The following is a 10,341-nucleotide window of genomic DNA, read 5'->3' on the forward strand; positions in this document are numbered from 1 at the left end:
ACGAAAAGTTTATCTTCTGGATTTCTTAAGAACCGTGTTTGCTAGTTCCTGTTAAGTAATTAAGTGACTTTGGGAGTGATTATATAGTAAGACTGCGAGTTCCTGCGGTAGTTCTTTAAAAATTGCTGCTCCCATGTGTTGTATCAGTGATGATTTAGACGATGAGAGGCAGAAGATTTTTACGGCACAAGGTCTCTCCACTGTTGTGGCGACGTATAGGGAAAAGTCTGAATAGAAGGACTGATAGAACGTGACAACCAGTGCAATCAGAACTCATACGAGTATACGAACGCTACATTGGAGGCAGGTCTGTGTTAGAGCATTCCTTCCGGCGATTATTCCCCTGACATCTACTCATCGCCAAGGACGTGTTCGGTAGTAGTCCACCAAATTGCTGGTTCATATTGGATGCTCTTACATACGTTTCCACAAGTGTATTTGCAATGAAATCCCCAATACAATTACCGAAAATTATTAATTTATTTAATTGCGTCTAATCGGGATCAGCAATATTGCATTTTACCAGTAGAAGCATTTTGTGTGATTTTTATCCAGCAAAATTAATCTTAATTTTTATTTGAAGTATTATGAGCTGTATTTAATATATGCTTATAGATTTTACTAAAGGACTACTTTGAAACGAGTATTTTTTTAAAAAAATTGTGAAGCACATGAATCAATTTGAACTCGTGACTGGTTTCCTGGAAATGTTTTCATAGATAAACCAGAGTGTGCCCTCATTGCTGGTCTATTGTTTAGCTCCGCGCCTTTGTGTATGGAATCCCAGATTCGATTCTCGGTAGCAAAACCGTAAAATTTGAACAAATTACGGTGGTATACATTCCTTCTTGGTATAGGTTCAAGTTTCAGCCTCGATGCTGACAAGAATGCTACACTTCAACAACCACAAAAAAAGAGTTGTTGCTTTTAAGCGTTCTGATTTGTTCTTTTATCTTAGTTTTAAAACTTCTTTTAACGTAGTTGTGTAAATATCTTTGCTGCTGCATTAAGCTTTCGGAACACTAAGTAGAGTCTCATATTACAAAGTACCTTTTATACTTAGTTACTTTTTTTTAGGTTTTTAAGAAAAACACGAAAAACACCATCATATTTGTGTACAGGCGGTCTGAGAATGATCGAAAGATTTGAGTAAACCGCGACACCTAGTAAAGTTTTTTTTAGTGTGTGCAATTTTCATTGCATTTGGTATTATTAAATACTAGTTTTCTTTATTTTACAACTTTAAATGAATTTAACAATTTTAGTCGTGTTTTTTTTAATTATTACTTATTATTTGAAATAAAGAATGAGGCTATTTTGACTTGAAATTGGGACCAAGCAGTATGAACCCAACTGGCCTTACAAATTTTTCCGGATATTCGTTTTATAAGCTTTTATCCTGAAAATTTTAGTGATGAATTTGTTACTACACTAGAAGTAGTAAGATCTAAAAAGTTAAATTTATCAGGGTCCAGTGTGAAAGAGGCTTTGGGTCAATAGAGTAATTTATGACTGCATCTTCTTCACAAAAATGTTAAGGTTACGACAAAGTAAGAGTTTTGAATTTCAGGAATTCAAATTGGAAATATTCAAGACAATGTTTATTAAAAAGGGGAACAGATGATTACTGTAGCTAAGCCATCTTTTTGACAATATTGCTCTTCAAATTTAAAATAATGGTGTCTAAACCTAGTTTTAACATCCCAACAGCAATCGGACACAGAAGACCTAATGTGAAATAAGTTCGTTCAAGTTGTTCGGAATCTTGTCATACTTTCGTGGTATTTGCGATATAATTGAAACAATGGTGTAGCCATATCTTTCACACTGAGTTGGCTCGCAGGTTCACCACTTTGAAATTTGAGAGGTAGTTTGTTCACTACAGTCAAGAAAAAAGCTTTTGCACAATCACTTTCTCCTAGTATAAGAAAATCATTTTTATTTCTAATTTTTTTTCAAATCCCCTTTATTTTGATTTGCCCGTAATATCGCCATATATAAAATGTATTACTACACTCAACTTTCAGGAAAATCACTTATTTTATAGACTTTTTTCATATTTATAAGTTTGTTTTCTACTGATGGCGTTGAACATAAAGTCTCCTTTTGTACATTTTATAAAACATCATTACTATATTTTCAAAATGAGGTAAAGGTCTTGCATTGTGCCAATTAGTGAAATAACAGTAATTTTTAATAAACCTGTTCAATTTCTTCAAAATCGCGGCAGTCTGGAGAGAATTAACATCCCAAACTATGAAAAAAAAAAAAAAATCTTGTCGGTCATTATGAATATTCAATTAATCATGGCAGTCTTAGACCTACTAAGTTGTAGTCATTTTAACAATTTTCATTTGCATTCATGTTTAACACGTTCATATAAACGTTTACCTGTGTGACTAGCTTCCCCCCTTTCCCCCTTTCCCCTCATGATGAGACTCAAGTCTGTAATTTTACTTGCCTGTTCATATATATATATATATATATATATATATATATATATTTTCTAGTATTTTACTAGCACCTTCTGTTTCAAAAAACAACATTCCTAGGTCGTTTCCAGACATCAGTGTCAAGCCAGATCTGCACAAATACGATTTTAATATTTCTCGGATTTCTCCTAGATAAAATGTCATATGCTAGATACAAGAAATATTGTGAATAATCTAACTTCCTTTCTAGCGTTTGAAATGCTTCATGTAGTTGTAATAAAATTTAAGTATGCGAAAAGAAATATTAAAACTACGGCAGAAACTTAGAAATTTCAAAAGCAACAAATCTAGATACAAATTTTTGGTTTATCAAAATACTTGGAGAAAAGCAGCCACGAGACCAGTCAGACTGTTAGTTTCCCAAATCAAAACAGAGAAAGACAACAATCACTCTTTATTAAAATTTATAAACCTAGATTAAATGCAGAGAATGTATTTAAATAAAAATTGGAATTTTATAATAACTATTGAAGAACAAAATACCAATCAGATTCCTGAGCTGAAGAACCTGGATGTATGTGGAAAAAACAGAAATAAATGGAGACTTTTTGTTCATTTACTATCTAGAAGGTGGGAGAAGCTACCCGCCACATCCTGCATACCATACTTTTCCTTTTCTTTCTTTCTTTCTTTCTTTCTTTCTTTCTTTCTTTCTTTCTTTCTCTCTCTCTCTCTTTCTTTCTTTCTCTCTCTCTCTCTTTCTTTCTTTCTCTCTCTCTCTCTTTCTTTCTTTCTCTCTCTTTCTTTCTTTCTCTCTCTCTCTCTCTCTCTCTCTCTCTCTCTCTCTCTCTCTCTCTCTCTCTCTCTCTCTCTCTCTCTCTCTCTCCCTTTTTATCTACCACTAATGCTTGATGGTACCAGAGGAAATATATATTTTCTACTGTTGATTTTTTTAATTCAAAAAGCATTCATGTTCTAGTAACTTTACATCATAAATTTCCCATTTTTCGTCATTTTCCTTTTTCCTAGGAATTTTAAACTTGTTAGTTTGGAGCAAGCATAAAAGTCAAAATCTTCCAATGGTATTCAATTCGTCTTAATGGACCAACAGTAGAAATTTACGAATATATATGTTTTAGTTAGCTTTATATTTAAGATCGTGTATCTTTAGATGTTGACAATGTACTACAGAAGTATTATTATTTAAAACATCTGCAAAAACTGTAAAAAGAAATATTGTGAATAATCTCTAACAACAGGAGTCATTTTCAGTTATTTTCCTGGATAAATTCTAGACTCTTATTTAGGATACTGCTCAAACTTTTAATTTTATTAGTCATTTTGTAATAGTTGCGCTATATTGTAGCAATGTTTTGCTGTGATACACTTTCATTAAAATAACGGGAATTTAGTATCAATATGGCTGACATAACGTCTCTCCACACGTCGCGATCACGAGTCGTTCAATGTTGAAGGTAGGCATATTTAGTTTCTTCATTCTTGCTTTTGTTTTTAACACGTACGCACATTTATTTTTTTTATTTTTGTATATAAGGTAGCCACTAAACCAAGCAGGCTAGGTAATTATTCGTGTATTTTTGAATCAAGAGTATTTTGCAATGCCTTTGTGAAAGCTTAGAGCATTATAAGCATGAAGCTCAATATATTACAGTCAAAAGCACTTAGTAGGGTCGATGGAAACATAACATACCCAACCACTTTTACAGATTGTATCAGCTCAAACCTAAAATGAAAATACACTATATAGAGAATTTTATTAGTAAAATCTATATTCATTGCATCATAAAGTGGCATATATGAAAGTAAATTCATACATTTACTATAAATGTAAGTGTATATTGTTTACAATGACTGTAATTAGCATCAGATTAATTATTCTCAACACAATTTTTAAATAAATATATTTGGAATGTTTCATTACTCCCGCAAGATTTCCAAGTTTTATTATTTCAAGTATACGTTCAATCCTCTAATAACAGTATGGCTTTAAAAAAATCTAAAATTAGATAAACTTTGCTTTTTGTCAGAATTAGAAAGTATTATGTGAAGAAGTGGTCAGTAAGAAATGTTTTATCGCCTGTAATTTGCTGCTTCTGAGTTACTTAATTCACCAGGCTGTGAACTACACAATGCTTAATTTCTCAAAGACACTGGCCACTTCACTTCACACTAGATTTTAAGTACTACACGGTTGAAATTTTAAACTCCCGGCGTTAAGCTCCGGTAGATCGCCTGTGTAAGAAACTGTGCCACGTGCACATCAGTTAACCAAGAACAAACTATTTCTTATGAATTTCCGTAGTAACCATCGCCGAAAATTTCAAAACTATAAGAATTACGTGCTACTAGTAATATACTAAATCTGGCAACTCCCTTTAGTTCCTTCTCATATGTTATCTTCAGTTTTCTAAACTATAAAAAATCCAAATTGTGTTCTTTGTTTCTGTAATCTTCAGTGGAAAAGAAAAAGTACTCCGAGTGATTTCTTAAACAATTGGGGTCTCGTTGTTATCCCTAAAGCTCTAAGCTTTTATATGTCTACTAAATTGACAATCACAAATTAGTCTTTATTAAGTTATTTTACATCCTATAAAGCAGTGGTCGCCAAACTTATGACGTTTCTGAGCTACCGTACCGTTTTTAAATCCTACTGAGAGCTATCAACCAAAAGTACTACCAGCTTTTTTCTTTTTTAAAAAGTCTTACATTTGTTTATTGCCTATAAACTTACATTTCTAGTATATATGAAATCAAACTATACAAGTTAGCAAATATCTAATATACACAAGAAAAACATAACGTGCACAACCCCACGCGTATACAATCAACTGCGAGATGAGGCTAACAATGCGCGGAAGAAACAAGTACTTGTTGGCATCAGCGCCCCCTATCGTTAGCGTCACCTCAGTGGAGGAATCAAGCTTAGCCAACCGAAGCGTTATCGCGATTTACCGAAAATGCCCCCGCGAGCTAGTAGTAACTCGCGATCGACGGTTTGGCGATCACTACTATAGACAATACAGAGCGTTAAACTACGAGACAATCGCTCTATTCTGAATTACTACATTTGTTGTGCTATTAGTTTTTAGAATGTAAAGAATTAGGACTGCATTTATCGTTGGGACGAAGGGTCGTATCTCAAAGTCTCACTTTTCAGGCATAAAGAAAGAAATAATTACGAGGCAGGAAAGCAGTTGAATATGTAATAACTTGTCACCTAATTCAGATAATAATTATGTAGAATTGTTGATCAATTATTGCATATTTAACTTTTTCCTCCTCTATGGAATTATATTTCTTTCTTTATGTCGGAATAAGTGAGATGCGACCCTTCGTCAAATAGTTGACGATTTTATATTATATATATATATATATATATATATATATATATATATATATATATATATATATATATACCATAGTATCGTAACTATTGTTAGTATATATATGCTACGATAAGTGTCAACAAATATTTTAATCAAGAGTATGCCTTAGATCTATGTTTAACACAAGCACAGTATATAGAATTCTGGACTGGTTAACGAAACTACTCAAAGCAAACATGAAATCAAAATTCCTGAAACACTGTAAAGTGATAAAAACTGATAATCTTATTTATTGTCATAAGTCTTTTCGAAACTAGCGAGCTGTATATAGATGAAACGGAGCTAAAATGCCCAAAGGTACTTCAAAGCTACCTTTCTAGTTTTTCCTTTTCCCAGCATCCAACCAATATGAGACAAACCTAGGATCTGAACCACATATAGCCACCGGAGTACGGATTTAATCCTGATCTCCCACACAAAAGGCGAGAACTCACCATTTAGAATACGCAAACATGTATTATATATAAACATGTTTTACTTTAAATTTTTTAATCTACGGGATGACAAATTTCCTTTTGAACTCAATATTTTACTTTGTATTCCCATGTCCTAAACAAGATTAGCAACTGGGGGTACATGGTAAGATTTTGATTTCTGAATTATGTACCCAAGAGCACACTACAATAATTTTATTTTAGTTCTAATTTTTCTTGATTTTAATGTGTCATGCAGTTCAAGTAATTTGTCTGGGAAGCATGTAATTTTAGTGATCATTTTTAATTATGAGAAATAGGTGAATCATCTGATTTCTTTTATTTTCACCCCTTTATATCCTTTAGAACTCCCTCTGCAGCCTATGAAGTTCGAAGGTTCAATGCTCTTCACTGACTTTTGTCCTTAGCCAACCGGATCCAGTTTCTATTTTATTCCTATTTCTGCGAGATCAATCTCAATATTTTTTTTTTCACTTGCGTGTAGGTCTTCCTAAATTGTCTTTTTCTATTGAATTTTCAGTTAAAATTTTGAAACCGTTCCTACTTTCTTCTACTCTGGTTAAATTACCTGTCCATCTGAGCCTCCTAGAATCAATTACTCCAACAATGTTAGGTAAACAGTATAAATTATGTAGTTCCTCATTTTGAAGTTGCCGCCTTTCCCCATTTCCATCCCTTTTGGGTATGAATATTAGCCTCAAGATTTTTTCACTTTCAGTGCGTTCTTCTCTTAAAGTAAGTGACCATATTTTGCAACAATACAACAGGTATAATTATTGTTTTATGTATTTTAAGATTCAAATTGTTCAACAGAATTCGCGAACACAAAAGAGCTTAAGCTGAATAGGTTCTTTGCATTCAGTTTATATTTAATTTCTTCGCGGATAGATTTTGGATATTCCCTGTTACTGAAAATTCTATTTTAAAAACTTCAAAAAGTGAGAAGAAGCGATCAGAGTGAGTTACAGATTCAAATTCCGGTACAGTTCTACCCCGTACCCCCTTCTGATTTTTCATCGTATTTTAAACTAATTCTCAAATTACGAAAATTCATTTACCAAAATAAAAAAGTTTATCAATACAAAAAGCTGACAGACAAAACAGTGATTAAACAATTTGCTGAAGAGTAGCACAAAAACAGATCCACAATATGAAACTCCCTTTTTCTAATACACTTATCCTCACACAAAGAATATTTGAAACAAAAAGGTATACCAGATTTCCCACACATTTGACAGCTACTTTTTTGTTGTTTGTTTTGTTTCTTTGTTCTTTCATATTTGTTTGTTCTTTTCTTGTACAACTTCTTATTAGCACCTTCTTTCAAGTTGCTTGACCGGTTTTCACTATTTTTGGGGAACATTTAATGTATATAGTAGTTAACAATAAACAACAAAATAAAACTCTCTCTCCCAGCAGATCTTTGGTTCAGAATTTTGCTGAGCAATTTCCAATGTCAGAAGACAAGGCAAGAAACTGGAAATATAAATTTAAATACCTACGTAGTCTAGTTTCGTAGTGTACTAAGGAATCAAATTTTAGTCCCCTTTCTCTTTCAACAACATGCAACATATCGGTATCTTCGACAAAGATCTTATAGCGATGAAAATGTTCATCTTATAAGGAAAGAAAGCGCTTCCGTACTTAGGGTTAAGAAAATTACATGACCTCAGCAATATTTTAATATCCCTGTGCATTTTTAAATTTACTTTCTACCGAAGGTTTATATCTCAAAGATTTCTTCTTCTCAAATTATTTCAAACTTTTACTTGTAAAGGTTATGTAAATATGTCTATTCAGAATCAATCAAGTGAGGATTATATTCACAATTCCGAAGTTTGTTCGTGAGTAAAGTTCGGCCCTCCTAGGATATATCTATAGGTATATTGAACTAAAGAAGATTAATTAAATTGAGAAGAAAAATGTTCTAGCCTGCAGGAGAAAATCCATGACAAAAGGTTTAAAACTTACGTTATCTGTCTTCGGTCACGACAGTTGAACTTCGATTTAGTCGTTGATTGCATGTTGCCTCAAGAGTAAACCAAATCAATGATATAAAGGTCAATACTATTTAATTCAGAATGTTGGGAATGTTGCATGAGGAGTTACCCCCAAAATTAAAGGGAATTCAATAATCTTCCGATCAACAATATACAAATGACATTTATTAATATTGTTCAAGTTTTAGAAGGTGAGAATTGAGATTCTCTTTCTTCCAAAACGGTTCTAATTTTAAATCTCCAATACAAACTAGCTCAATAACTTGTAAAAATACCTTGGTAATAAAAGTATCAATTTGCTTCTGGATATTTGATAAAACTGACGCTGTATTAGCAGTTTGTTATCCATCTTGCTATTACATAAGATTTTCAACACAGAAATACCGCATATTCAAGTTTAAAGAATTTGTTTAGAAAATATTATAGTTTCTATCACTTCTTCAATATTCTGCCCTTATGATTTTTCATTTCTGTTGTAGAATATCATTCATTTTTTTAAAAAAAACATTGTTTGATTAGAAAAAAAAAGCACTTGCAGGAATTGAATCTTATGTTGAAAGTTTTTCACATCATAAATATTATTTCAATATTGTTACTTAATTTACACATTCGAACTACAACTACGTTGAGTTAACACTAACATCTATCATATATGAAAACAGAAGCAAAAATAAAAGCAAGAGCAATGAAAATAAAATATATAAATAGTTTGCTTACCAAATGCTTGGGACAGGGCAGTATCACGGCACAGAACACCACACAGAATGGAAAGGAACAAGTTGATGTAAGAATCTTGCGATTGCGAATTAATGGGAGTCTCTAACAACAACAACAAAGAGGAATTAGATTATGCTAGAAAGAACACCAAAACACTTAGACGCCACAGAAAAAGTGAGACAAATGAACTTCTCAACCACAGGTAGTAGTGTTTGTGGGATTAAAGGCATAAAAACCAGCAGCCATTTGGTGTTCCTCCTAGCAGAGCAGCGTTGGTAAATTAACAAAGTCACAAGCAAAGCTGCAAGTTAGCAAGACAGCACACACAATTAAAGAAAAGACTAGTGAATTAGAACAAACTTAGTCTAACAACACACTTTACGTCCTAGTGAAACTACAAAATCGCAAAAACAATTAAATGTAACCAATCCTAATGAGGAAAGTGGTAAATCTTAGTTTTGATACGAATATGAGACCAACATAACAGGATTATAACAAAACACTACACCCTCAAATATTATTAATGTTTCTTTGAAACAAGATTATTGGTTCATGTACGAGATTGGTAATCTTCCTTCCTAGTAGAATTATAACATCACCTTTCCATTTTAAACTTTCATTATGAGATAAAAGCATTAGGATTGGCTAAAAAATATAGAAAAATGTTAAAAAGTTTATACCAATTATTTAATTAATACATGAAAATTATTACTTCCAAATACTTTCAAAATTATTACTTTTAAATACTTTCAAGAATAAATTACACACAGAACTAACATGAATCATGCATCATTCATTAAGCAAATATATATTTTAATATAATTACGTCTGTCTTAAATTTAGTGCACACGAATAGTAAATAGAAGATGCAATAATGCAATTAATTATTTAATCCAGTCTAATAACATCAATATAATGACAATACAGCTCAATTTTTGTTACTGAAGGAAGTGAGTACTTTAAAGCACCTTATCAAAATTAAGACCTTTCTGTTAGCTGTGCTACGGTGTTACACTCAATATGCCTTAGCTCCACTGACAAGTGAGAAATGCTTAGTGATTTTCACGCACACCGACAGTGCACACAAAAAACAAACTAAAAATCAAAATCTCAGTCATTATTTGTAAAATAAATAAATAAATAAATAAATAAATATTTGAGAAATTAATTAGAGAAGCACCCGTAGAGAATTAATTTATACAAAAAAAATTACTAACATTTTCAAAATAAACATGTGGCTGCAGTCTTATATGCAATACACAAAGTTAAAGCTAATTTTGAAAGTGAAAATAAAGTTAATGTAATCTTGAAATTGATTCTTAGAAGACACAGAAAAAGTCACAGTTCTCAG

At 32.1% G+C, this 10,341-nt stretch overlaps 1 protein-coding gene across 1 annotated transcript in view; it reads right to left on the reverse strand.

The window, feature by feature from the left end:
- The window catches only part of LOC145660642 (calpain-A-like), a 32,185-nt gene extending 22,533 nt beyond the window's left edge, over positions 1 to 9,652 (reverse strand). The window contains exon 1 of the mRNA XM_081725937.1: positions 8,991 to 9,652. The gene's annotated coding sequence lies outside the window, so the exon portion shown is untranslated. The remainder of the gene's footprint in view (positions 1 to 8,990) is intronic.
- Positions 9,653 to 10,341: the final 689 nt, after the last annotated feature.

The sequence above is a fragment of the Thermobia domestica genome, chromosome 9 (genome assembly GCF_964235325.1).
Source record: "Thermobia domestica chromosome 9, izTheDome1.hap1.1, whole genome shotgun sequence".
Lineage (NCBI taxonomy): Eukaryota > Metazoa > Arthropoda > Insecta > Zygentoma > Lepismatidae > Thermobia > Thermobia domestica.